General features: G+C 45.3%; 1 pseudogene; it reads left to right on the top strand.

Annotated features, from left to right (window-relative positions):
- The first annotated feature begins 565 nt into the window (after positions 1-565).
- Positions 566-27,455, top strand: LOC123484131 (annotated as a pseudogene).
- The last annotated feature ends 404 nt before the right edge of the window (positions 27,456-27,859 follow it).

Genomic DNA, 27,859 nt, shown 5'->3' with positions numbered 1-27,859 from the left:
TCTTAAATCTTTGTTTCTTGGAAAGTCAAGATGAACTTAACTGATTGTGGAAGGAATTTGCCTAGATCTGCTCAGTATTTACACTAGTCAGACTTATTATTTACATCTAAGAAGTAATATAATTTTCTCTCATAAAAAACCTCTTGCTAACCTTCATCAATGTCTTTTGATTCATTCTTCAGATGCTTACAAAATCTTTGCATAGTGCATACATACACTGTATTGATCTATCAACTCCAAATCGTGCACTACACCCCGCTTACGTAAAGATCAACTGTGGAAGGACAGAAACAGCAGGTGAACTTGCTGGCCGAGTCAATATACTGCTGGATCCTCATTAATATGAAACATAATATCTGCATAGGTTCCTTGAAATATCGCCAGACAGACATCATCAACTGCTTTGTGTTTTATTTGTAGTTCAAATAACGTAATTTGGAGACTAACTAATTGTGGGCATAGCCCCCAGCCAGTCAAGTGCTTAACATGCTTCAGATAGCCTTTGTAAATGGACGCTTGGCATCAGTAAGCTACTGAGAGGGGTGACTCCGGAGGTGTTGGTTCCATGTCGGGCCCTTTGTGTCCTCCAGGTCCCCATGAACAACACGCCACAGTGCTTTCGGAGGGGCCGGTGAATTCGGACTTCTCTGGAGTCCTCAGGTAATGCACTCACTCACTTTGTCTCTGCAGCTTCTCCAGTTAGCGCACGGTAACATAGATCAGCATCAGCGTTCAGCTTGTCCTTACAGAGTGTCACTTTCTGTGTGGACTGAAAAGCCCCGGGGGTGGCGCTCAGTAGGCACACACATATATGAAAGCAGTGGTCGAAACAGAAGGCCCATCCTAAACCGTATGACCAATAATAGCTACCAATCAGTTTCCAATTTAAAACATTTTCCACCCGCTTGTGCTTACTTCGTGGACTGACTTGCCCAATTAACTTTGGAACCTGCCTGGGTAGGCTACATATTGGAGGAAAAGCTATAGCTACTGTTACTGCCACTACAGTAGTCCTACACACACTCTCGCTCAACTGACATCCACTCCCATCCTCAAACCACCAGACCCCGTCACATTTGGCCTGGTTTTCAGAGGGTTCACATTTTCCACCACACAGGCCACCGCTCGGCCTCCTGTGCCGGAGTGAGCGCAAGCCTGACAGCACACCCCATCCTGACACGGGCCTCCCTGGCGGGGGCAGAACGGGTGGCATGAGTCCCCAAAGTCCCCTGCTGCCTGCAGCTGCCTCTGTGGGGTGTGGCTCAACTGCCGCACACGGTGGAGAAGAGGACCGCCAATGCGCCTGCCTGGAGGAGTCACAGGTGGTGAGTCACTACAGCCTGGTGGAGGGGTGGTGGAGGGAGGGAGAAGTAGGGTGATGCAGTGGCAGAGGCTGGACCAATGAACTGAATGACAAAGGCCAAGCTTGGGCGTGGATATTTGTGTACAGTTGGAAGTAGACAGCCAAGTCCAGATGGATGCAGGCAGGCATTGGTAATCATATCAGGCAACAGAAACCGGCCGTTGCCTAAGCAGATACATTTTGTCTAGCCTCAAAGTGTGTTGCATTATGCGAACAAACATTTTCCTACTTGCACTCTCCAGGTCGCACTGCATGAACTTGACAAAACCGTGATCAGTTGTCATGCAGTTTCTTAAGAAGTCGCCTTCGGCTGCTGTAGTTGTTTCTCACCAACTGCACCATGCAGCCAATGCCTCTGCATTGTGGGAAGTGCACTATTTGTCAATCAATCATTAGGTGTTTTTGGTTGACCGTACGCGAATGTGACCTGGAAACAGGAAACCAACTTTACTGCGATTCTAAAGATACAGGGGATACAAACGAAAGTGGTAATTGAGACTCTGTAATCAATTAATTTAACACCGTTCTGTTTCTCCAGTTTGTGAGTGTGATATGCGGTGTAGAAATGTTTTTTTTTGGACATTTTGCAAAGAACAACTACTAAACAATAGCAGTATGTTGACACTTCGTCGTTGGAAAACCACTACAGTGTCCGACTTTCGGACTGTCGCGTGATGCCTCCCATTCACTTGGCTGATTTTCGTCTAGTCGGCTTTTGTAAGCAGTGCTTCTCGAACACACCCATAGAGAGACGCGCAAAGAGCGAGATGATGACAGGCATACTAAAGGTAGAGCACAACAAGGAATAAAGAGGGTACATTGACAGACAGGAGGCTTGCAGGGCGACTGCTGGCTGACTGATCTCTGTTTACCTTGTATCATAAGCCGCTACTCATTATTATTTGTAGATGCGTCAGTCCGTCACCATTTACCCACAATGCATCACCGATTTGAGTGCTCTCGAACCATGACCAGGAGAGAGAACACCGATCGCCAGCGTACCAGACCAGCATGCCCACCATACAGGCGCGCGAACCACACACACCAGGCACGCTGAGGTGGAGTACAGCAGGGCTGGCTGCCCTGAGTCCTGACCCAAACACACACATTGTATAGCAATTACAGTTTCGTCTGTCTGATGACTCAGCATTATAGAGGCTTTGGATTTCCTCCTTTACTACTATCAGGCGGGAAACAATGACATCAGACAGAAAGCCAAACCAGTGTTTAGATGTCTCTCTTGCTGATACCTTCTATTAATGGCTGTTCAGCGTGTGCTGCCTTGCCTCACTCATAAGGGCCACTCTGTGTTAGCGACGTCCTAACTAATGGCTAGGTTAATGGGAATTCCAAGTTGAGGAACACAATTCCTGGAGTGCCCCTCTGTCCTGGAATGCACTTGTTTTTCTTTCCCTCTTCTTTCTGCTATTTGCTTGATTCTCTGAATTTCCTTCCTGTTCTGGGTGCGTCTCTAGTATAATAAGCATCGACCTCTATTACACTTTGCTGCAATGAAATACTTCAGAGGACAGACCTAAGTGTTGATTCGTTAACTCACGTTTATGATACAGCATTGGTTGCATTATCTTTTTTGCATTTATTGGTGTATGCACGTTCCTGTTTTCTCATTTCTCATTCCCCCAGAGCAAACTTCCTGCTTTGCACATGCCTGTGGGTAGCGGAGGGCTTGGGCCGACACCCAACCGCGAGGCGACGCCAATGGTGCTTGCGCCCCAACCTCCCAACTCTTCCCGCCCCGACCTCATCCTATACTGCTGACACAGTGTGCAGTTGTAACCGGTAGGCTGGATGACGTTGTGGTGGTCACTAGATACCACGGCAGGCAAAGAGTAAGTGTTTGTCGTTTGACATATTAGGCTATGTGTTCCAGGAAGTTTCTAGAAGGCACCACCTGTGCTACCATCCTTTCCTAGCATTGTCAGATAATACTAACCCTGGCCCGGCTCTCTCTCTTGAACAGTCTCTGGTTTCACAGCGCCCCCAGAACGGACTTACTTGGAAATCTATGGTTGGAGTCAAGGCCGAAACAACACAACTAGTTTTAGTTCTCTAACTGCAGTGATTGAAGCTTGCCTGGTGCAATGAACCAATGGGATAGTCTCAAACGTGCAAACACACACTCATGTAGCGCTCCAGGCAGCCTCAGTGAAATTCTCAATGTTTCAAAGGAAATACAAATACTATTTAAAAAGTTGCACACTATGCAGAAATCGCTCTACCATTCTGGTTGCCATTCGTTATCGACAAAATAAGCTAGTGTATTGTAGATATCATTGTACCATCTAAACGGCAGCAAATATATTTTCCAGTAACCAAAGATGTTGTTTTTGCTGTTTGAAGCTGGTGTAAAAACCAAAAGTAAACGACTCAAAAACAAAACTTAAGAGCAGGAAGCATAGAAATAGTGCACATAGAAACACTCGCTTCCTAACTTGCTTTCAAGTAGAATGGTACATCTAAACTCACATTTCTATGTGAATTTGGTTGGTTGCTTAAAATATTTCACTGCCCATGACTGATATCTAGTCCCTCCAGATCTCAAATATTTTTTGTTATCTGTATCAAAACCAAATTAGTGAAGATTTTTGTTGTTGTTGGTCATGTTCCATTTAATTTAAAAGTAATAAAATGTAATGTGCTCAGTTCTAGTATGATTTTAAGCTTGAGAATGCGTCTATATGCTGCCTGCAGCATGATCTATTACTATTATACGCAGTATGATAGACAGTTGTTGGTCTGAACATGTCTCTAGAGCCATTTGAGCCAGAGGCGTGTATCAACCTAAATTCTTGATTTGTGCGGCCCAGCAGTTAAAACAAAAATTAATAATGATTCTCGGAATCAGTCAAAGTCATTCCATGAAATACACATTACTACCACAGATGTCCCTGCTATTGCTTAGGTCACGTTGATCTGCTCTTTTGTGGTGGGTGTTAGGACCAGAGTATGTGGCGGAGCTGGAAGGCGGGCGTGCCCAATTTCCGAGATTCCCCCAAAGGCTGGAGCGTCGGCAATCTCGCCCAGCTCAATTTCGCTCAGTAGCGCTCACTTCATAGGCTCAGGGCATGCCCGGCCCAGGATGCATTTGTAATCTACTTGTGTCTGTTTGTGCTTTGCTTCTTCATGATTCATTACAAATATTTTCCTTAAAAGAAAACTGATAAATCAAGGTGACTTACAAGGAGTAGGGACCAAGAGAAGGAGTGCGGTGATGTAAATTCCACAACTAAAGAATCATTGTGCAATCTGAAAAAACACATATCCCAAAGCGTAATACTAAAACGAAAGGGAGGCAAGGGTGGGTAGATAACTAAAGTATGTCATTGTAGCAAAGTATTTAGTAAAAAATTTCAATTAAATTTTCGTTTCTATTATCCATAATTTTTAATTTATATTTAATTCTATGTCACATCCTATATGGGCAATTTATAACTAATTATTAATACTACAAAGTGTTTAAATGCTGAATCGCTTATGCTCCCTACCAGCCTACTATGTCCACTTTTCATAAATACTTCTTAATGTATTTCTTGAAATAATTGAATAATATAACTAAATAATTCATTTTCATATATTGTCTAGCTCCACAGCCTATTTGGAGTGTTTATATGCTGTGTAATATACATGTAGCTATTTGAAGTGATGTTAAGCTTCTTACATTTGTCTTTTCATGTTTATTAAAATACTTTCCATTCAAATCCATATGGTTTGGTTTCAATACTTAAAAACCCAATTGAATAGGCCCATGTAGTCACAAAAATAGATGGGTGTTGGTTAAGTTGTGATTTTAATGAATGGGAATTTTGGCGGCAGTTGTAATTTTTTGTTTTTAGTTGGAGTTTGGTGGAGTTTTTACATTCTCTTGTTTGGAAATTCTTTTCACATGCTTTGTTGACTCTTGACTTCCGGCACAGCCGGTCGTGGAAAGTTGGCTGTTCCCCACTTTCATTAAAATGTTTGGAAATAGTTTTGCTTCGGTCTTTAACTATAAATTTTGTTGGAAAACCAGCATGATTCTTCTTCTGCCTGTCAGTCGTAATCTATTGATCATCAACCATCGCTTCGTGCGGGAGGGAAGTTTGTTGATGTGTGGTTTGATTGGGCTGTTTTCATAAAAACAGTTGTCTAAGAGCACCCAGTGACCTCTCACTGATGCATCAAATTACCTCTTAGCCTTCACCCCCTCTGGGAAGATTTTACCGATCCCCGAGTCCCAGCAGCTGTAGGACCACTGGTTAGATGCGCTACCTAGTCTTTTAGTGCATCTACATGAACAGGCACGCCGCTGTCCGGCGACCACGACCCTGGTTGCCGACAAGGGAGGGCATGAAGGAGTTGGTGGACAGTAAGAAACCCAGCTAGAGAGAAGGCAGCATGTCTTCCCCCTCCCTCCGTTTGCCTCTGCATTCCTCTCTTTCCCCCTGTTTCTATTCCTTCCTATCATCTTTCCTTCCCTCCCTACATTCCTTTACATATCTCCTTCCTACCTCCATCTCCTCGCTTTCTTCCTGCCTCATTCCTTTCTTCCCTTTTTTGCCCTCCATGCTCTCCCATCCACTACCATCCTCTTTTCCAAATCCATCTTTTCACTTTGATCTTCAAAGTGATCAGTTATCTGACAAAGGTACCAAATTATTATTTAGGAGTGGTTACACTCACTTTCACTTACCCAATTTTGCCAGATAAAAATACTTGAAAATGTAAGCCATTTCCAAATGAAAACCTTCCTCTGTTGTTTCCTACTATAGGCTAAACCATCTATTCTGATTGTACCGAAGCCCAATCAAACTCAGTCATTTGAAGTGTTTGAGATGCATTTATTTAGGTCTGATCATATGACGGACCTACAGATAATCACTACAAGTATTAGCTGTTCTATTGTTTAGCCTATTATTGTACACACAGGTCTTATGATGTCCATCTTACCCACCTCCTGTTCCGGAAGGCTCAATGCGAGAAGGACCATTACCCAGCTCTGCAGAGGCTGGAGCAGCAGGCCTTGATTACGTCCTGGCGAAATGAAGGTGGTACCCCCCTATACCATTTCCACGGCTGCCCGGCCGCACAGCTCAGCCCCAGGCCCACCAGTTCATCTACGCTGCTCCTGGAGGGTACAGCGCCCTCTGCAGGCTGCGCCACCATCAGCAGCTTCCTCCTTACCCTGGGTAGGTCTTCCGCTGTTAGCAATAGCATTAAAGATTAACATCACGTTAGCATTAGAAATAACTTAGTCTTAGACCAGTGGGCTAACAAACAGTCTTGCTCAATACTTTTTAAGGGGTTAGCATTTCTATTTAGCCATTGCATAGCCATTACCTAATACTGTTAGCCTTACTGTTAGCCTTACTGTTAGCCTTACTGTTGGCCTTCTGTGCCTTGTACTAGCCTTTGTGCTAAGCCTTTGTTCAATATTTGCATTAGTTTTTGCATTGGCTTATTTTGCGTTACCTTTTATTGCCTTACTGAGGTGCCTTTGTGTTAGCCATTTTTGTTAGCATCAACTAGCACAGAGGACAATGCTTGGTGTTGCTCAGTGTCTCTTTGGGGTTTAGCCTGAGTTTTGGCGACAGCCGTCAGGATTTAGACCAGACTTGCCCCCAATAGGTGAAGGCTAATAAGTGGCGTTGCCTCATGCTACGCACCCAGGATTAACATAGGCTTTAGAATCTCCACGAGAGAGACTCAGGTACAAGCCACAGACGGTGTCACAGGATGACTCATACTTGCTCGCCTTGGCTTAGGGACCCAATAGTCATCAGCCTGGGCAGCTGCCACTGCTGTGGTTCTGGAATATGGGGTGGCAACCGTTAAGCCACCTGACAATGGTGACGTTCAGTTAAGTTATATACACACACACAGTGGGGTCCAGATTATTGACAAAGATGAGCAGAAATGACTGGATAAAATAAATAATTTAAATACTGAGCTATATTTTATGCTCAAAGACATTTAGTAAATTATATTTTAAACTAATACAATTGCTCAGAGAAAGCGATTTTGTTTATCCAGTAATACAAAAAAATTATCTCACTTGTAGGGGTCAAAATTATAGACACCAATAACCCCACCTTTGAGGATAACGGCACTTTGAGCCTTAAAAATTTAATCAAAACACCAGTTGGAGAAACATTGTGGGGGATCTTAGAACATTCCTCCATACAGAACCCTTTCCAGATCCTTGAGTATCCTTTCGTCTGTGCTTATGGACTGCCCTCTTCAATTCAAACCACATGTTTTCAATGGGTTTCAAGTCCGAGACTGAGATGCCATTAAAATGTAGATTTTGTGACCAATTAAGTATTCCTTTGTGGTTTTTGATGTGTGCTTGAGCATACAATATAGCACAGTATTTTAATTATTTATTTTATGCAGTTATTTTTGTTATCTTCATCAAAGGGTGTTAATAATGTTGGACCGCACTGTATATTAAAGGATTTTCAGATGTTTTAATTTTAGTTAGCAGATAGTGATAGAGGATGATAGTGGGGAAAGACAGAAAGGTTGTGCGTCAAAGGGCTGGATTCGACCCTATGCCAACACAGTAGACGGTGACCGGAGGCTGCGCGTGCAGCTGAACCCGCCGCATAAACTTGTTTTTCTAACACTTCTTTTTTTTTGTCTGGGTTCCACAGGAGAACGAACACCTGCAGAAGTTCCAGGTGACGTGGGAGCTGCACAGCAAGCACCTTTTGAGAACCTGGTGTTCTCCGGAAGCCCATCCTGCACAGCAGTTTACCAGCACTAGTTGCACAGCTGAGGTAAGATTGAGTCTAATGACAAAACAGCCATTAAGGAGCGGATTTCTCATAATGTTATTGAAGTGTATGCTTCTGTGAGGATTATTATATATATTTTTTTATAGTCTCCTTATATAATCCCTTCGTTTAGTTTGTCTTAGTATAGCAACATCATTAAACCCGGGTCGATCCTCAAACCTAAATAGGCCATTTGTATGATAAACTGGCCTAGCTGTGTCTTCAATGTTTCCTTTAAAAAATTATGCAATTTCTGATTAGGCACGCATGGCCTCCCCACCGACTGAGCCAGCGAGGACATGTACAGGACCCTGCTGGAGAGCACCAGCAGCCTGGAGCAGGAGATGGCCGCGTGGCGGCTAAGTGGCAGGAGTGTGAGAAGAGGATTGACTGACTACGTCGACGAACAGGGGTACATACACACAGACCGAGAGAAACACATCACATACACACACATATACTCCCTGCTTCTCTGATACTCTCCACGGGCTGTTCCTTGTGTGTGACAATGGGACTTAAATAAATGTCCATGACATATTGTGATGTCCTGAAGGTTTTCTTTTGGTTTTTCTGATGCTTAACAATTAGTTTTTCTCTCTCTGGCAGCTGCTTTTGGTAGAGGGCCAGAATCTCACAAATCAACGGACGGAACCACATAAGTCTTTAATTAGCAAAAATGTAAGTGGTTTATCAAACATGTAATATAAGACAATTACTGTAGGTGTGAGCATTGTCTATCTTTTTTTATTCCCCTAACCCTTTTACCTATTATTTATGTCATATTATTTATATAGTCCAACAGAGAAAAGGTGAATAGGTGCTCTTATTTATTAAAAGCCGACATTTCGACCTCAATCTGTCAAAGCTCATAATTAATGTCTACCTATTTCCAGACTTTGAAAACAAAACAACGGATGCTGAAGGAAGACTGGGAATTCTTTAAGCAGAGGAGGTTTATAGAAGAACAGGTATGATGGACAAATAGTTAAACTGGTCGGACAGATTTTGACCGTGTACCTTTTTAAACTTCTGTACGTGAATTGTATTATTTTTCTCTTTGCAGTTAACCAACAGTAAGAAATCTTTAGCTGGTGACAGTAACTTTGACGACACGATGAGAATGCTCTCCTCTCGTCTCAGCATTCCAGACTGTCCAAATTGCAATTATTCGAAGACGGTGAGTTTGTAGGATTCGTTTTGCTTGTGATTTACAGATGGTGCGTTTGTTTCTTTGTTGCGTGTCTAAGTAAAATACTTTTTTTTTTAACCTATGGGTTTTGTATGACACAAGTCCAATGAAACATTCAAACCTTTTTGTCCGGGTATGTTTTTATTCATCATTTATTAACCCAAAGTAAAACAAACCATTGTTTCTAGCCAGTACCCAGTGTTATTCAGTGATCCGAAGGAAATGGGTATAGCAGTGTTTAGCATCTCATGAACCACATCAATATACGATGACCTAGAACACCACCACTGGCCACCTACCCAACCTTTGTGAAACCCCCCTTTTAATTAACAATCCTCCCTCCTCCCCCAGATGCACCTGCGACGACTGCAGCCTCTCCCACATCCTGACGTGCGGCATCATGGACTCGCCCATTGCCGAGACTCCACATCAAGCTGCCGCTTCAGGTCACGGAGCCCCCCACAGCACCGGGACTACCTGGCCGAGTGCACCCCCCAGTCTCTCTCCTCCGGGGCAGCTCAAGCGTCCGCTCCGGCCTCCAGCTCCCCCATCACCATACAGCAGCACCGCGCTCATCCTGCCAGAAGGGGTCATCACCACCTTGTAAAGTCCACCAGGGTGCATTTTCTTTGTTTTATAAAATATTTGAAGTTATTTATTCAGAAGACAATAGCAAATGGTATTTTCCAAACGAGACCTGAGTATAAGTCATGTAAAAGCAATAAAATATCACAGAAAAACTTTTGAGAGGTAAAACATACTAAAAAAGCAATACATTACAATAATGTACTATATATATATACAGTGGGGAGAACAATTATTTGATAAGCACTGCCGATTTTGCAGGTTTTCCTACTTACAAAGCATGTAGAGTCTGTCATTTTTATCATAGGTACATTTCAACTGTGAGAGACGGAATCTAAAACAAAAATCCAGAAAATCACATTGTATGATTTTTAAGTAATTAATTTGCATTTTATTGCATGACATAAGTGTTTGATCACCCTACCAACCAGTAAGAATTCCGGCTCCCACAGACCTGTTAGTTTTTCCTTTAAGAAGCCCTACTGTTCTCCACTCATTACCTGTGCATTAACTGCACCTGTTTGAACTCGTTCACCTGTATACAAAGACACCTGTCCACACACTCAATCAAACCGACTCCAACCTCTCCACAATGGCCAAGACCAGAGAGCTGTGTAAGGACATCAGGGATACAATTGTAGACCTGCACAAGGCTGGGATGGGCTAACAGGACAATAGGCAAGCAGCTTGGTGAGAAGGCAACAACTGTTGGGCTAATTATTAGAAAATGGAAGAAGTTCAAGATGACGGTCAATCACCCTCGGTCTGGGGCTCCATGCAAGATCTCACCTCGTGGGGCATCAATGATCATGAGAAGGTGAGGGATCAACCCAGAACTACACGGCAGGACCTGGTCAATGACCTGAAGAGAGCTGGGGACCACAGTCTCAAAGAAAACCATTAGTAACACACTACGCCGTCATGGTTAAAATCCTGCAACGCTGCACGCAAGGTCCCCTTGCTCATGCCAAAGCGCATGTCCAGGCCCGTCTGAAGTTTGCCAATGACCATCTGGATGATCCAGAGGAGAATTTGGGAGAAGGTCATGTGGTCTGATGAGACAAAAATAGAGCTTTTTGGTGCTAAACTCCACTACGCCGTGTTTGGAGGAAGAAGAAGGATGAGTACAACCCCAAGAACACCATCCCAACCGTGAAGCATGGAGGTGGAAACATCATTCTTTGGGGATGCTTTTCTGCAAAGGGGACAGGACGACTGCACCGTATTGAGGGGGAGGATGGATGGGGCCATGTATCGCGAGATCTTGGCCAACAATCTCCTTCCCTCTACAGTAAGAGACATTGAAGATGGGTCGTGGCTGGGTCTTCCAGCATGACAACGACCAAACACACAGCCAGGGCAACTAAGGAGTGGCTCGCGTAAGAAGCATCTCAAGGTCCTGGAGTGGCCTAAGCCAGTCTCCAGACCTGAACCTAATAGGAACATCTTTGGAGGGCTGAAGTCCGTATTGCCCAGCGACAGGCCTGAAATCTGAACGATCTGGAGAAGGTCTGTATGGAGGTGGGCCAAAATCCCTCCTGCAGTGTTTGCAAACCTGGTCAAGACCTACAGGAAACGTATGATCTCTGTAATTGCAAACAAAGGTTTCTGTACCAAATATTAAGTTAAGCTTTTCTGATGTATCAAATACTTATGTCATGCAATAAAATGCCAATTAATTACTTAAAAATCATACAATGAGATTTTCTGGATTTTTGTTTTAGATTCCGTCTCTCACAGTTGGAAGTGTACCTATGATAAAATTACAGACCTCCTACATGTTTTGTAAGTAGGAAAACCTGCAAAATCGGCAGTGTATCAAATCTTGTTCTCCCCACTGTATATATAGGTACATTATTGTAATGTATTTGCTTTTAGTATGTTTTACCTCTCAACTATGAAATGACATGGAATCATGTAGTAACCAAAAAATTTTAAACAAATCAAAATATATTTGATATTTGAAATTCTTCAAATAGCCACCCTTTTGCCTTGACAGCTTTGCACACTCTTGGCATTTTCTCAACCACATGCTTTTCCAACAGTCTTGAAGGAGTTCCCACATATGCCGAACACTTGTTGGCTGCTTCTTCCTTCACTCTGCCATCCGACTCGTCCCAAACCATCTCAATTGGGTTGAGGTTGGGAGATTGTAGAGGCCAGGTCATCTGATGCAGCACTCCATCACTCGCCTTCTTGGTAAAATAGCCCTTACACAGCCTGGAGGCTTAGTGGGACTTTTGAAAGTTTCTTCAAGTGCAGTCGCAAAACCATCAAGCGCTATGATGAAACTGGCTCTCTATGAGGTCCACCACAGGAATGGAAGACCCAGAGTTACCTCTGCTGCAGAGGATAAGTTCATTAGAGTTACCAGCCTCAGAAATTGCAGCCCAAATAAATGCTTCACAGAGTTCGAGTAACAGACACATCTAAACATCATCTGTTCAGAGGGGACTGTGTGAATCAGGCCTTCATGGTCGAATTGCTACAAAGAAACCAATACTAAAGGACACCAATAATAAGAAGAGACCTGCTTGGGCCAAGAAACACGAGCAATGGACATTAGACCGGTGTAAATGTGTCCTTTGGTCTGCAGTCCAAATTTTAGATTTTTGGTTCAACCATGTCTTTGTGGAGACGCGGTGTGGGTGAACGGATGATCTCCGCATATGTAGTTCCCACCGTAAAGCATGGAGGAGGAGGTGTTATGGTGTGGGGGTGCTTTGCTGGTAACACTGTCTGTGATTTATTTAGAATTCAAGGCACACTTAACCAGCATGGCTACAACAGCATTCTGCAGCGATATGCCATCACATCTGGTTTGGGCTTAGTGGGACTATCATTTGTTTTTCAACAGGACAATGACCCAACACACCTCCAGGCTGTTTAAGGGCTTTTTTACCAAGAAGGAGAGTGATGGAGTGCTGCATCAGATGACCTTTGCCTCCACAATCCCCCGTCCTCAACCTAATTGAGATGGTTTGGGATGAGTCGGATGGCGAGTGAAGAAAAGCATTCATCCAGGTGAAGCTGGTTGAGAGAATGCCAAGAGTGTGCAAAGCTGTCATCAAGGCAAAGGGTGGCTATTTGAAGAATCTCAAATATAAAATATTTTGATTTGTTTAAAACTTTTTGTTACCACATGACACATGATTCCATATGTGTTATTTCATAGTTTTGATGTCTTCACTATTATTCTACAATGTAAAAATAAAGAAAAACCCTTGAATGAGTAGGTGTGTCCAAACTTTTGACTGGTACTAAATGCACAAAGAAAGGCCTTATCAGTTCATGCTAGAGCTGGGACGATCAAGCAAAATGATCGACCACGACCATATCGTGGATATTTTGCTGACATTGTGCGTTACGATAAATAACCTATAGGTCCCTACTAGAGAAATGTGAAGTATGAAATAGGATTGCTAATATGTGTAGTTGTTGATAGCTGCAATTGATAACTGCAACATTCAAAGTAGTAGTTTTTGGGTAATATAAAAAATTACTGTTAATGTTATAAACTTGTCGTTGAATTTATCATTATCGTGATAATACATCCAATTTATTGTGATATGGATTTTTGGTTCATATTGCCCAGCTCTAGTTCATGATACCAGCAGGATTTATCCCATTATCTAGATGGAGTTATGGTTGTATTTATTGGGGTTATGGTTACTTTTGTGGTATATGTAGTTATAAGTCCTTGTTATCAGGTATGTGCTCTCTAATCATGTAATGTAATTTCCTATAATCATTTTATCATTAAATATTTACCTTCTTTTTTTTCACTTTCTCTTTGTTCTTCCTCCTCTCCTCGCAGTGGTAGCGACGATGACGAAGTGCCTCCTCTGTTGGGCAAGTTTGCGGACATCTACCCCATGGGCGGCTACGAGGACCCGGGGGTGGTGGCCGGCATGAACGGCCTGCACAGCGAGCTCAACGGAGGCGGGGAGAACATGGCGCTCAAAGATGAGGTGTGTGGGTGGTTGACAGCTCCGGGGTTAAGTTTACCCTAGGTACAGATCTAGGATCAGCTTCCCCTCCCCCAATCCTAACCTTAACCATTTGGGGGGAAAATGAAAAACTGGCCCAAGATCAGCGTCTGGGTAACTTCACCTACACCGTGTGTGACGGTGCCCCTTAATGCAACTTTGGCACATTTCTCTGCTGAATTTCTGTGCCAAGTTCCTGGACTGGGAAAGATTTGATTGAGGAAATGTTATTTGACTCTGACTCATTCCTGCTGCCTTTCTCTCTTTCTCTCTCCCCCCACATCTCCTATCCTCCCCTCTCCTCCCTCTGTTTTTCCTCAACATTTTCTCCCTCTCATCCTCTGCCCCCCTCCTCCTCCCTCCCTCTCTCCCCCCCTCCATCTTTCTCTCTCTGTCTCTTTCCATTCCACCTCATTCTCCCATCTTCCTCTGATTTCTCTCTCTGTCCAGTCTCCTGGAGGAAGCAGCAGCAGCAGTAGTTCGTCGGTGGGGCGATGAGGAGGAGGCTGACGGGGAGAACGGGCGGGGAGCCTCCGGGGCAGCGGGGGGAGCTCTCCCCAGGGAAGAGAAACAGCCCTCCGCCCTACTACCCCCAGCAACAGGTACAACCACACCACACAACTATGGCTTGAGGTAGAATTCTAATCAGGTTAACCTACTGAGATATAAAATACCTAGAGAAAGATTCTATTCAATTTGAATGGATTCCAATGCATGGGGCACACAGCCTCCACATACCATACCGTTTGGGTATGTCACCATCTAGCTCAAAACGCTCGCACAGTAGTCTTAATGCTGAAAGGAGGAGACAAAACGACAAGAGAAACTCACGGTAGCTATCTTGTTTCTCTCATTCCAGGTGCAACAGCATGCCTGCGAGTGCCATGTGTGCAACCAGGACCTGTCCTCCCTCGCCCCCCTGGGCCCAGCTCCCCCCCCCTCCCCCAGTCGGCTCCACGCGCCCCCCTCCGGCCACCAACAGTTCTTCACCGGGGCGGCGACAAGACCCCCAGCCACCCAGCCCTCCACCTCTACCCCCCACATCCACGGCCACCTGCCTCTGCACAACCTCTCCCACCTGCCCCGGCCTCTACTGCACCCCACACTCTACCCCAGCCCCACCCTTTCACACAGCAATGTGAGTGAACACACACATACCACCAAAACTGTACTAGCTTGGGGTAGATGTTGCCCTTAACCACAGATCTAAGGTCAGATTATTACCCTACTTCCAATACTGACCTGGGGTGTCGGGGGGTGATTGAAATCTGACCCTGTGTCTGAGGTTAGGGGCAGCTTCTATTTACTCCTCCTGAATGCTCGACAGATACAGGCTTCCTTTACTTGTGTCCCTTACTGATCTTACCACTGCTCTGTAAGGATGTTGATATGTGAAAGCCATTTCAATGGTCTCGCCATAATCGACTTAGTACATTCATTTTAGGAGAATGGGGGATAGAACTATGTGTAGTTTACCCAATAGCAGTTTTTCATTTTTACATGAAGTGGGTAAAGTTGGTAATCATTTTACGAGCAGAACTGCATGGTCGGGAGGAGAAGCTGCATTTCCAAAAGTTCCAAGCATTCAAATCCATTTGTTTTTGAGACAGCGGTTTCACCAAAGCTGTGTTGTATTCATTAGGTATGTTGTAGCAAATTTTCAAAGTTCAAATTTTCAACAGTGGTCATTTGCATGACAATCATTACCAAAAATTATAATCGTCACAGCCTAGTTACAGACACTGTATTTGGCTATACATTGTCTAGAAAACTGATGGGGATTTACATTATTTAAGTCTAAGGATATGATTTGAGTGGTAACACCTCTCATATCCCTCTTAACTGGTAATTCTGGGTGGTTTCACCCTGGGAACTTTTCATTGGGCGAGTTCGTTTTGCATGGCCCGGTGACCCGGGTGGGTGGAGTTTTAAATCTTAGACCATTTCATTGGTCCTTAAGTGAAATCTCCACCCAACCGGGGCACTGGGCCATGCAAAACGAATTTGCCCATTGATACATTCCCTTCAGGGGATTTACACCGAAGTCTGGAAGTGATTCAACTGTTATACCTTTTGGTTGGAAATTCTGCTGTAATTGCATGGATATACCACAAGAGGTCGCATTGTATCAAATGAGCTCAAATCTACTTGGTTATGCCAAGTGTTGTTGTAAAAAGCCTCACTATTGGAAATATGCTGAGAGACTAGGGGTCCTTATTCCATTTATTGGCATTACTTTTTTTTCTTTTTTTCTCAGACACATAATTAATATGGGCTGAGGGTCCAAGCACCATGTGCCAGTTTCCCGGACCCAGATTAAGTCTACTCCTGGACTGAAAAGCAAGCTCAATATAAAATGATTTTTATTGTAGGACTATCAATCACATTTATTTATAAAGCCCTTTTTACATCAGCAGATGTCACAAAGTTTTTATACAGAAACCCAGCCTAAAACCCCAGAGAGCAAGCAATGCAGATGTAGAAGCACGGTGGCTAGGAAAAACTCCCTAGAAAAGCAGAAACTTTAGAGAGGAACCGGGCTCTAAGGGGTGGCCAGTCCTCTTCTGGCTGGGCCGGGTGGAGATTATAAGAGTACATGTCCATTAAGGCCAGATCGTTCATCAGGGCTCCCGAGTGGCGCAGTGGTCTAAGGCACTGCATCTCAGTGCTTGAGGCGTCACTACAGACCCCCTGGTTTGATTCCAGGCTGTATCACAACCGGCCGTGATTGGGAGTCCCATGGGCGGCGCACAATTGGCCAGCGTCGTCCGGTTTGGCGGTGTAGGCCGTCATTGTAAATAATAATTTGTTCTTAACTGACTTGCCTAGTTAAATAAAAGTAAAATAAAATAAAATTTCAAATGTTCATAGATGACCAGCAGGGTCAAAAACAGCCAGGAGTCATCAGGCACACAGGACTCCAGATAAGACAGGAGAATTACGCCAGATAGGACAGACTGACCCTAGCCACCCGGCACATAGACTATTGCAGCATAGATACTGCACCCCCTTCTAGGGACGGCATGGTAGAGCACTAGTAAGTCAGTGACTCAGCCCACGTAATAGGTCAGAGGCAGAGAATCCCATTGTAGAGGAGAGCTGGCCTGGCAGAGACAGCAAGGGCAGTTACCGTTCACCTTCGCACCCCTGGGCCAGACTACACTCAATCGTAGGACCTACTGAAGAGATGAGTCTGCGATAGGCAGACCATTCCATAAAATATTGCTCTATATGAGAAAGCCCCCGCCTCCAGCTGTTTGCTTAGAAATTCTATGGACAATAAGGAGGCTTGTGACTAGCGTGTGGCAAGGCTAGCACTCAAAATGTCGTATTTAGCATTAACTGAAGTTTATTTAGTGCTTTACCCGGGTAGCTGGCGAGTAGAGCGTTGCAGTAGTCTAATGTAGAAGTGACAAAAGCATGGATTAGCTTTTCTGCATCATTTCTGGATAAAAGTATGTTACGAAGATGGAAAAAAGCTGCCCTTGAAATATTCTTGATATTTTCGTCAAAAGAGAGGTCAGGGTCCAGAGTAACGCTGAGGTCCTACTGTACAACCATCAAGATTGTCAGATCAAACACAGAACTCTTCTGTCCTGTTCCCAGCCTCTCCCCCCTGCCCCCATGTCGAGCCACACTGGGCCCAAACAGCAGGCCTTCAGCCCCTCCCTACCGGACCACGTCTACCAGAACTGCTTTGGCGGCGGCGCTGGCGACTGGAACAGCTCGCTGCAGTGCCTCTCGCTCAAGTTCGAGAACATCTGCGACGCTGCCATGATGAAGAACTGGAACCCATCGGTGCTGCTGCAGGAGCCCCCTGCCAGGTGAGAACATACCTCTTCATCTAGCCCATGGACAACCAAACTTCCTCCTGGAGAGCTGGTGTAAGGTGAAGCCGCCCCTTGACGCTGGTACTGGGTCCGTTTAGCATTTTCCCCACTAATGGTTACAGTTAAGATTGGGGGAGGGAAAGCTGATCCTAGATCTGTGAGGGAACGTCACCACGGAGCTAACTACCCTACTGCAGACTTTCACTCCAAAACCTAATATAGCCCACCTGATTCTACTAATCAGCTGCTCACACGGAATAATTAATTAATTAGCTCAATCAGGTGTGGTACAACAGGGCTGGAGCAAAATCCTGCATACCAAGTAGTTCTCCAAGAGGAGGATGATTCGGCCATCCCTGATGTAGGCTAAAGGAAGAGGGCCTCATTTTATTTCAGCTCCGTTGCCTGCAACTACATGCCTGCTCTTGTAGTAAGAGGCCCCATTCCACTCCCATTTCAGCCTCCTTCCCCCAGCTCCTCCTCCTTCCTGTCGGACCAGTGTCTTTGCCCGAGGGGTGTGGTGTGACTTTGTCTCTGTAGTTTATACAAGAATGGGTCCCGACAAGGTTCAGTGTCGTGTTTGTGTCTTTTGGCTGTATGAAGTAGAATCGTTCCCACCCTCGTGCCATAGAATTCAATGTACACTTTAACTCTGTATACAGCGACAGCCATCCTTATGGTTTGTGTCTGATGTTCTTTCTCACCCGTCTAAATCTTTGGACTTACACAGGATCTTAAACATGCGGCTAACTCTTGTTTTTCAAATGTTTTTCGGCCAGGCTATCCTTGTAAATAAGAATTTGTTGACTTGCCTGGTTAAATAAAATGTTTGTCTTCATATCCAGGGGACATGCTGGGACCACCCCTCCACCCCGACGTGCCCCTCCCCCGCCCTCCTCCTCCTCCGGCTACGGGGACCACACCCACACCGCCTCATCTGAGCCTACCCCCCTTCATCTCCTTCCCCCCTCGCCATCCGAGCAGCAACAGCCCCTGCCCAGGGAGAGGAAGAACGGCGCCAAGAAGAAGTGTCTCTACAATTTCCAAGATGCCTTCCTGGAGGCCAACAAAGTGGTGATGGCCACCTCTGCCTCCACTGCCTCAGTCTCCTGCACAGCAACCACTGTCCAGTCAAGTAATAATCACATCCAAGTTTCATCTAAAAGACCCAACTCCCTTAGGTAAAACTGAGGAGGTGGAGGAGCGGAGCTTAGGGCTAGCCCAATGGCACACACATCTACATTTCAATATCCATACTAGCACACCACCACATGCCCGATACATTTGGTTCGTTCTAAAGGCGTCAGCATGCTTCAATCTGGCTGGCGCCGAACTCGGCAAGGCGAACCCGAACGAGTGTGCTCGCATACTCCCTTAAAAGACCTTCGCTTTGGGGCCTCCCGTGTGGCGCAGCGGTCTAAGGCACTGCATTGCAGTGCTTGAGGCGTCACTACAGACCCGGGTTCGATCCCGGGCTGTGTGACAGTCATGAGGCGGCGCGCAATTGGCCCAGTGTCGTCCGAGTTAGGGGAGGGTTTGGCCGGACGGGGATTTCCTTGTCCCATCGCGCTCTAGCGACTCCTTGTGACCTCGGTGCGCCAGCTGGACGACCCATTTTGCGGCCGGCTTCCGGGTTAAGCGTGCAGTATGTCAAGAAGCAGTGCGCCTTGGCAGGATCGTGTTTCGGAGGACGCATGGCTCTCGACCTTCACCTCTCCCGAGTCCGTAGGGGAGTTGCAGTGATGGGACAAGACTGTAACTACCAATTGGATATCACGAAATTGGGGAGAAAAAAGGGTAAAAGTACAAAAATGTGTACAAAAAATGTATACAAAAATACACACAAAAAAAAGACCGCTTTTAAAAATGATAAAAAAATGGCAATAGTACTGGTTGTCCATTTTGAGACGCCGTAGTCAGAATTAATCTAAGATAACTCAAGAAATCTGTCATAAATTCACGATTTTGTAGAGAAGATCTTAGTCGTGCAATTTTACATCTATCTAAGATGTTTGCAGTATTTCACAATGAAAAAACTTGCATGAAAAACGTAAGTCGTCTCTCGTAAAATGACAACAAAGATCATTGAAGAATCCCTACTGTTGACCAATCACCGACAAAGGGGTGTAGACTTCGGCTACTGACTTCTGCTTGCCTCAAGAAAACATTTGTGCCCAAACAGTCTAAAAACCCTTACTGAAGTCCAAAACTAACAAAAATGTCACAAAATGTCGTCATAATATATGCACGAACTCTTCCGAACTGTTTCGGCTGGGAAGCATGCGGACGCTTTAAGAAGTATGCTAGTGTGGGTATTGGAGCAGAGCCATATCTCCATAGTCTAAAGTGGCTTCCTCTCCATGTCTCCTAGACGTTTCCTTGATCTGTACTTATGTGACAAAATGGTGGGGGGCTTAGGGCTAACAGACACTAACCCCAAGGCTGTGTCTCAATAGCCTGAATTAGCTTCCTCTCCTTGACATATCCTTGATCTGTACTGATGTGACAGGAAAGGTGAAAGGAAATCTCTGAGAAGCTGCTTCTGTCATTGCTCTCACCTTTCCTTTATTCTCAGATCAGTGCTGATGCTGATGAAGGAGAGGAGACAAGGAGAGGAAGCCATTTTAGACCACTGAGATGCAGCAAAGTGTTTCTTAGGGCTAGCTGCCTGAGAAGGCGAAAGGGAAAGTGTTAAGTGTTTGCGGCATTGATTGTAATTTGGCATGTTCCGAATACACAATCGACAAGCAGAGGTCAGAATATACCCGATGACCCGAAATCAAATGTATTTATAAAGCCCTTTTTACATCAGCAGATGTCACAAAGTGCTTATACAGAAACAGCATGCAATGCAGATGTAGAAGCACGTGGCTAGGAAAAACTCCCTAGAAAGGCAGGAACCTAGGAAGAAACCTAGAGAGGAACCAGGCTCTGAGGGGTGGCCAGTCCTCTTCTGGCTGTGCCAGGTGGAAATTATAAGAGTACATGGCCATTAAGGCCAGATTGTTCTTCAAGATGTTCAAACGTTCATAGATGACCAGCAGGGTCAAATAATAATCACAGTGGTTGTAGAGGGTGCAACAGGTCAGTACGGGTAAAAACGGGTATGACTTAGCGTTGATAGATTGTAAATGTATTTCCTCCATTATTGATGCATTTGAGATGACTTAATGTAAATTGTCTCTGATCTTCATTGACCAGCTGCTGAATGTGCATCATTTTGTATGTATTTGTTTTTTTCTTATGTCTCTGCCAGGTGACGTATTTCACAATATAGGTAAAGAGGACCATAGGCAACAACCCACCCCCCATCGCCCCTAGGAACAGTCCCACGGGCCTGGCCTCCCTCCCCTTCGCTCTCATCTGGCCCAGCCCTGCCACCTGCCCCTGGCCCCACCACCCAGCACCACTACCCCAGCATGGGCTCGCAGCCCCTTCCCAACGACTGCCACCCCGGCTCCAGGCTTCATGGAGGCCCACCATCAGGGCATGTGCCTGTCACCCGCCGAGCCGCCCAGTGCTGCCCCAGCCGACGGGACCATCAGCGCCCACCCAGCGTGTGCAGGTCAGTCCCTTGTTTATGTTGCCTTTTACCACAGATCTAAGATCAGATTAACCTACTCCTGATACTAACATTGAACAGTAGAGCGATGAGAAAATATCAAGGCCTATATACGGTGTCCAATCAAAAACGCATTGTGTAGATAATCCTCTAAGAAAACCAATGGTCCAAACCTCATGTCTCTATCATCTGTTCAGAATTTATTGGAGTTTTTACCCTTGTAGAATGGTAAAACATTTGGGTGACTAAATCAATGGAGGCCAGAGGAAAGAAAGTGGTCAAAACTCCGGAAAATAGCATTGCGTCAACTAGGCTGGATGCTGTGCGAGAATTAAGGCTACCTCACAGACATACCATTTAACTCGTTATCTTTCTTCTCAAATCTGGAGGACATAAAACGAGGTAAAATGGATATCGATTTTGAGACATGACGTAGCATTTTACATATTTTAGTATACGCTGTTCATATTAATGCGATGTTCCTGTTCTTTTTCAAAGACTTATCACAAAAACAAGCGTATGTATCTCTGTGAAATGTCAACAGAGCACTAATTCAGTTGCCTTTAACCACCACAGCTCTGGGATTAGATTAACCTATTCCCGAATACTAATATTGCCCATTAAAGGTATGAATTAAAATCTGATCCCGTATCAGTTGATTGGGCACTACTTCTGCCTACTACCTCTCGATGGCTATTGGAGCGCATTGAATCGTAACCACCAACTGATGCTTTGAGGTGGCTCCTAATCAACTAGGTCTTACTCATAACCAGAACATTTGAAGCCCATCGCTCCCTTCTATACTCCATAAAATGGATGAGCTACATTTCAACATTACGTTCCAATGGGCATACCGAGAGGCCAACCTGATCTGTCTTACTGAAAGATGGTTAGATGACACGCCATTGACTCAGAACTGAGCTTGGTCGGAATCGTAACACCATACAGACATGACAGAGACATTTACATTTTAGTCATTTAGCAGACGCTCTTATCCAGAGCGACTTACAGTTAGTGCATACATTATTATTTTTTTCATACCCCCTGTGGGAATCGAACCCACAACCCTGGCGTTGCAAACGCCATGCTCTATCAACTGAGATACATCCCTGCCGATCATTCCCTCCCCTACCCTGGACGATGCTGGGCCAATTGCGCACCGCCCCATGGGTCTCCCGTCGCGGCGCTACGACAGAGCTACGACCAGAGCCTGGATTCGAACCAGGATCTCTAGTGGCACAGCTAGCACTGTGATGCAGTGCCTTAGACCACTGCGCCACTCGGGAGACATGGGGAAAAGCACGGAGGTGGGGTTTGCATTTATGTCAACAAAGCGTGGAGCAGATCTGCCAATTTCCTGAGCCCTATACTACGAATGAGGTTTGAAGAGTTAGTGAGGTAACTTCGGTCATACGAATGTGACTCACCTTTTAGCCAGGTAAATTTCTATTGCAACGAGTCCTTCAGAACTAACTTGCTCCGGGGCAGGCTAACTCGGGGCTAACTCCATTTACCCTGAATGAAGTGTCTGAGCTGCGGTTTGATGACCATTCATTCTTCTTTTGACGAAGATGACTGAGTAAATATTTTATTAATCAACGTTTTTTTGTGTGTTTGTTTAAATATAGTAATGTTAAAATACCTAGCACATTTATTAATGACAGAATGCGTTTGAAACTTCACGCACCTTTTGTATGAATTAGCTAATACAATTATTTTAGATCGGAGTGGGAAAAAAGCTGCTGTTGCATTGATAAGCACACCAAAGACATCATTAAAGATGCGTAATAAAATAAAGACAGCAATTCTAACTGCCTATTTCACACCATAGCCTGCTGAATTTGCAAGAAAACTCTTCTTTCATTTGATTTCGCCACAAATTAAAATGTGGCACTGACTCGCCCATCGATTGATTTTTCAGCAGTCTCAATGAAGAGTTAGGTGTTCGACTCGCCACGTGCGACTCGCACGCGCAGTTACAAGCCTCCTAGAGTTAAAGGCAGGCGGACGAGCAATATCCACTATCGTAGTATGAATGAAGTCTCAGCTGGAATGTGAAGTTAACTGAAGTTGGCTAGCTTTATAAAAGCCTAAGTAGATCTAGCTTGCATCGTAGTATACTGTACCACTCTGGAGTAACACTGCTCATCGGATGTGGCGGTACTATCCCTCTCCTTCAGACCAAAGTACCTGCCCGGTGAATTCGGTCAGTTCTTTATCATTCTTGTCTATGTACCACCCACAGCCAATGTTACTCACACAGCAGATGTTATCACGTCATGTGTGCAGCGCATAGTCAAAATCACCGGACTCCCCGATTGTATTAATACTGGGTGATTTCAACAGCTGTACTCTCAAAAAGACTCCTTCTTATCAGCAATATGTTACATGTGCAACAAGGGGTAGTAAAACAATTTATCTTATTAAACATGCCTACAAGTCTATTCAGAAGGCTCCTCCTAAGCACCGCGGTTCATATAGCAGTCCACCTCATTCCAGCCTACCAAACTAAACTACAGAGAGAGGGAGTGGTCTATAAATCAGTTGAACAGTGGAATGACCCCTCCAGTGCAGTGCTGCGAGACTGCTTTGACAGTACCGATTGGACTGTGTTCTCAGAAAAATGCCACACTGGATGAGACTTTAGAGGCTTTGTCTGATTGCATACATTTTTGTGAGGATACAGTGGTCCCTTCAAAAGAGTGAAAGTGTTTTCAAATAATAAGCCCTGCATTACAAAGGAACTGAAAACAACATTAAATGAGAAAATAAATAGCACCAATAAAAGAAGCAAAAAGAGTTACAAAGAGAAGTCTTATCTAAATGTCAATCCAGACTGTACTTCCTTCGTAGACTTAGAAGGCCTAATGTACATCTGTTTTAGTCCTTTTACAGATTGTTATATTGAGCCTGTCTTAACATTTTGTGTTAACACATGGGCAAGTCAGAATATCCTAGAGAGAGTTGTGCAGGTCAGTGGTAAGATTGTAGGGAGAAGGCAAAAGGCTCTCCAACATTTACAAAGAGCGCACACGTGAGAGGGTTAAAGAAATCATTTTGGATCTTACACATCCACTGGACAGCCAATATGCAGTACTGCCATCAGGGAACAGACTCAGGTCTTTACCTCTTCAAGCCAAGAGAGCTACTAACAGTTTTGTATCGGTATCAGTACGGCTTTTAAGTGAAAATTGATTTGTGTGACTTAGTGTGTATCTTGTATAGCACAGCTCTTTAATGAAATAGATTTTTGTGCCTTACATTTATCTTACAAGGTATACCTTGCAAGTATTTGTATCTGTCATGTGTGAACGTTTCTGTTTTATATGTTTACTATACATCTTTATCTTATTTGACTTGCCACAACTGAAGTTCCTTCTGGAAAAAAAGTATTTTTCAATTGGAAGCACTTTATTTGACAGTACAGAAAGTTCCAGATATTTATTGGGTGAAATTACCTACCGGCACTTCAACTACTTCATATTGGCATCACATTTACATTTTGACCTTGTCGTTTGACCCCTTCTAGTGACCCCGAGTGCGAGGGCCACCGTTGTGAGGGCAACGGGCGTACGACCATCAGGGCTAGCGACGGCGAGGAGAGCCAGGACGAGGACAGCTGCTCAGAGCACAGCTCCTCCACCTCCACCTCCACCAACCAGAAGGAAGGGAAGTATTGCGACTGCTGCTACTGCGAGTTCTTCGGCCACGGCGGGGTAAGACATGCCCGCATATACTCATGTACTAATATGAGCAGATTACTATGCATCAACTTGCAGAAAAGTCAGAAACAGAAGTCTGTTATAGTGTTTTATGATGTAGAATTACATTTTGTGGAATACAATATCTAAATCTTTACTAGAATGGCCTGTTGAACACTCTAGCCAGCAGCTGAACTGGCCTAGTCTAGAGAGATGGCACTTTATATAGCACTTTTTGATTAGGTCCCCAACACATTGTATGCAGTTAACTCACCCCATTAGTTAGTATTGAGGGCTCTGATATTCAACACACATTTAAACTCAAACTACCAGAATAATCTAAAACCCTATTTCCTTGTTTCCTACCCTAGCCCCCGCGGCGCCCACCAGCCGCAACTACGCGGAAATGCGTGAGAAGCTGCGCCTACGGCTGACCAAGCGGAAGGAGGAGCAGCCCAAGAGGGAGGAGCAGCCGGCAGTGGTGGAGCGCGACAGCGGCGCTGACGGCGTGGAGGACCACCGGCGGGTGGAGGACCTGCTGCAGTTCATCAACAGCGCCAGCGACAACAAGCCCGCATCCAGCTCCAAGGCCGCCAAGCGGGCCCGCCACAAACAGAAGAAGGTAGTGGTTTAAAGCATTTAGAAAACTTTTTTAAGGTGTTTGAAGTGTTACCCTTTTTGTTTAGACGACAGTGTTATTGAAGTGTCACTTTAAAGTAATCGTTCACCCCAGGCATTTTCAGACCTCAAAAGTGGTCTATAGTTGCACTGATAATCCACACATGATTTTGGACTGAACTATCTCTTCAAGGTGTAATTTTAACATTGGTGTTGTCGAAGCAAACCATATCCTTTCGGAAGGACTTAGTTCAAAAGGGAGTTGGTTCAAACCAGAGTTTCTTTTGTTACTAAATGAAGCAAAGGACCAACCGGATATGAACTGTGTGTGTCTCTGTGTGTGCTCAGATGGAGGAGAAGGTGCGTCTGAGGCGGAGGCCGCGAGCGGGAGGAGCAGCAGGAGCAGCGGCTCCTGGAGGAGCAGCGGCGGGCGGGAGGAGGAGGAGGCCCTCCAACGGGAACTCCTCCGGCTGCAAGAGCTGCAACACCTCCGCGTCGCCAAGAAGAAAAAGAAGGAGAAAGCCAAGGAGCTCGCCACCCCCTCCCCGCCCCGTACCTCAGAACAACCCCCAGCCCCTCAAACAGACGGCCCAGAACGTCCTGGAGAACCCTCCCGCAACGGCAAGAGCCAGCTCCTGCACAGCCTCATGCGCCTCCCTGGCCACAAGGATCCCCCGACTGAGCACCGATCCCAGCCCCGGCCCCAGCCTCCCCCCACAGCACAGCCCAAAGAGCAGCAGGGAGAAAGCCCCTACTCCGGCCCCTTTCCTTCACAACGGCACATCCGCCGCACCACAACCGACTGAGGCCAAGCCTAAACAGCAGCAGCCAATCAGGCAAGCCGCCAGCGAGACAACGAATGTCAAGAAAGCCCCAGAAGCGCCCAAGATGGTGACCACCACCAACTGTACACCACAACTACCACCAGATGCCAAAGTGACCCGACCCAGGCTTCCCGCAGAAGACTCGGTCGCCCCTCCGGCACCGGGACCCAGGAAGGAGGAGAGGAGCAACGGGAAAAGGCAGCACCATCAGCAGTCGGCGAGCCAGGTGAAAGAGGAGAGGAGCCAGCCCTTGTTGGAGCCCTCCCGTGCCTCGCAGACGGAGCAGCCCCAGCAGAACAGCAAACCCCTCAGCGCAGAGTCCCCCCAGCCCAAGGCCAAGGCCAAGAAGAACAAGAAGAAGAAGGCCGACAAGACAAACAACTCAATAGGTCAGCATGCTATGTTATGCTATGCAGTTTTATTTATCCCTGTAAGACGGTTAGTTTCAGGGCTGCAGAAGTGCCACAGGCACATACAACATCCAGACATATTGAGACGGGGACAATATGAAACATACATTTACATTTGTTAAGTTGGCATTTTGTGACCGAGTGTTCTCTTATTGTAGATGACGTTTTCCTGCCCAAAGACATTGATCTGGACAGTACTGACATGGACGAGACTGAGAGGGAGGTGGAGTATTTCAAAAGGTACGGACCTAATTCTATTCACGCATTCATCTCATGCTTCGCATTGACTCCATAAAGCTTTGTTGAAAGAAAAAATTGCTTAAACGATCTCTTGCCTTCCCTCCCCAGGTTCTGCTTGGATTCCGCCAGGCAGACCCGACAACGGCTGTCCATCAACTGGTCCAACTTTAGCTTGAAGAAAGCAACGTCGCGCCCACTGATGCGACCACGCGTAGGGCAAAGAAAAATAGACTTTGGCAGGAAGCAATCAGCACCCACTTCCCCCTCCCACCCCTCCATGCAAACACCCCTAGTCATGCTGTGCCCAAATCGCGCCCACCCACGCTGCCTTCGCCTTGTTCCTTGTTGCTGTGCGGTTCTCACCATGAACCCATCCTCCGGTCTGATCCCCAAACAGAACTCTGAGAGAGGAAAAAAAGTAATTAATTAAATGACACACACAAAAGAAGAATCACAAAATGCTACTTTCTACCTGATTTTGTTTTTATCGCTCGTTTGTGTGCTTTTTAGTCTGTGAGTGGGGCATTTCTCTTGACTTAAAAAAGCCATGTTCTGACATTCATTTTCTCTCTTTTTGGCTGACTCGTAGTCAAAAGACGCTTACTATGTATGCCTTCCGAAAACAGACATACATGGAAAAATTCTGAGAAGAAAAATAGATATGATGAATTTAAACCTTTTAATTCAGTCACTGTGGCTTACTATCCCCTTGTTACCCACAATTCCTAGCACGGCATATCATTCAGATAACTGACAAGGGAATGGGCATGGT

This window comes from Coregonus clupeaformis, unplaced genomic scaffold, assembly GCF_020615455.1.
Source record: "Coregonus clupeaformis isolate EN_2021a unplaced genomic scaffold, ASM2061545v1 scaf0202, whole genome shotgun sequence".
NCBI classification, from domain to species: Eukaryota; Metazoa; Chordata; class Actinopteri; order Salmoniformes; family Salmonidae; genus Coregonus; species Coregonus clupeaformis.
This window is presented reverse-complemented; position numbering and strand designations above follow the sequence as displayed.